The sequence below is a fragment of the Anser brachyrhynchus genome (assembly GCF_964034855.1).
Source record: "Anser brachyrhynchus genome assembly, chromosome: 8".
In the NCBI taxonomy this organism is placed as follows: Eukaryota; Metazoa; Chordata; class Aves; order Anseriformes; family Anatidae; genus Anser; species Anser brachyrhynchus.
The window spans coordinates 29,839,945-29,842,325 of record NC_137702.1 but is presented as its reverse complement, the minus strand read 5'-3'; positions in this window follow the sequence as shown (position 1 = coordinate 29,842,325).

The window sequence follows — 2,381 nt, the reverse complement described above, 5'->3', positions numbered from 1 at the left end:
TGTCTAGCCTGTGCTGCTTTGTTGTGAGTTTTTTCCCCCTCCCCTTTTCACTAGAGATGTTTATTCTCCCATTACTTGTTGGTTCTGTGAGCAGAGGGAGTTACCTTTAATTCAACTCAGCTGTTCTCAATAGGATACAATTCAGATGTAGAAAAGAGTGACATGAACTAACAGTGGCAGTTTTTACAACAGAGGCACATTGCTTTGTGAATCTGTCCCTGCCTTGCCCCAGTGATCTCTGCTATCAAACTTAAGTGAGCTGACAAAGGGGTAAAAATACTGTTCCCTACATATTGCTGCAGTAGCTTAAAAGAATGAAAACAAAAGAGACATCACAAGTGTGATTATGCAAGTAAATTGGCAAGTGAAATTCTGTCTTTCAGTACTGAAGCATAAAAACAGAAAACCTTAACCTTACACAGCACAAGAAACTGTTGAGTAGGTACTACCAACCTCTTGGGGAAGAGGGGAACACCATAGCAGTATTTTAGACAGGCCTTTGCAAAATATCAACTCCATAAACAAAGAAGTTCAGGATTCATTACAAATGGAAAACAAACCTAAACAACTGTGGCAAGGTCTTGCATGCTTACATGTTAAGTAGAGATTTTTTGTTTTGTTTTTCACATGTTAGGGTGACCAAAACTCTACTTTTCTGCAAAGGGTGAAAGAGAAGGGTAATCAAGATAAATCAGAAGTGCAAAATGACTGAACACAGCAATCATATAGGAAAAAAACAGTAAGACTGATATGAGATGTCTGCAGAACCATGATAAAGGCAGGAAGATAAAGTACAGGTCATTAAACAATATCAAGAAACAGACTTAAAAGCAAATGCTTTGACAGTGAATAATTAAATAGGAAGACAACCATTGATGGATTTATGGGTTTTAATTTTTTTTTCTAGAATTCATTGTACATTTCATGGATAAGTCCCATCATTAAAAAGGTTCAGTCCAACTGCAGTATCTACCTTAGGATTTCCTTACACTGATGCTGGCAAGCAGCAATGACATCTTGCCAGGAAGAGAAAGTATCACTGTAGTCTCATTACATCTCTTGCCCTAAGCACACATTAGTGCTACTTGTGTAGACTATACTAGGCTCAGTAGATCTGCTTTGCCCTGTGGCACTTCTGGCATCACATATTAAAACTATTGTTTGTGTGAGTCTGAACTGCCCCACACTAATACACTATTTGTATACAGACCCCTGAGCAAATGGCTGTGTAGTGCTTAGCTGCTAGACAGGTTAAACCACAGCAGTAGGTAGCAGCATGGATAGTTAATCACTTTGGAAGAACGGAGACAAAAATGGAGCACTCAAGAAATGTGTTTCTGGGAAGTAGAGATATTCATCAGCTGAGTGTTGCAGCCCCAGAGCTCTCCCACATTCTATATCAAGAACAGAATTGAAAGAAGGCAAATAATTTTTCACATCAGTACAAGCACCATACAAAATCCCAATTCACTATTATAGCTGAATAATTTCAATGGTCCAGCAAAAAAAGAGTCTGAAGTAAAGCCAAAGATGGAGTCTTAAGCACAGTTTCATTTGTCCAGGATGACTGTCATAGATCCCTGGTTCAGTGTGATGCACATGTTCAGCTTTTATAGCAAGTAGTATGTTAAGCCACTTCTGAAGAGCACAAGGAAGACCAAAAGCAGAAGTTATGCAACAGCTGAATTAGCTTACATTTGAGCTAAAACATATTCTGAAGCATTTGCCATGTGCTGATTCTGCTGTGTAACTCCCTCAGGTAAATGTATGCAACAGCTTCCCCTTCACATATGCACTCCCTTTAGAGAGCTTGGAATCAAGCTGAACCGAACAATCTCAGTTTTAGCAGATCATCCTTCTTAACCATCCTCCTATTCACGTGGAGTCTCTAGGTCAGAAGTCACTGAGATATTAACTTGTGCATTGAAATGCAGACTTCGGTTCCTCCTCCACGATTGCCATTTATCTTAAGTTGTTTGGAAAAGGATGTACACATGTAAAGTACAATTTACATGACAAAAGAAAACAGGTAATAACTATAGAAACAAAAGCTTAGACATAATGAAACATATATTTTCATCTGTATGAACTGCTTTAAAGTGAACTTAAATTCACTGAATAAATCAGGTAATCATAAAAATTCTCAAGCTTTAGGAACAGTTCCTATTTTCAACATCATTTGTTGAAAGCAAAATAAAAACTGTTATTTAAACAAGAGCGCCACATAGCGTTATAAATAGAGATACGAAACAAAAACTAGGCAAGCTCTCTCCAACCTTTTCAAATCTGGGCAAAGGAAAAAAACATTGACATCATTACACTCAATACAAGTCTCCCCAAAATGTATTTTTTTTTTTTTTGATAAAAGGAATCAAAGAAAA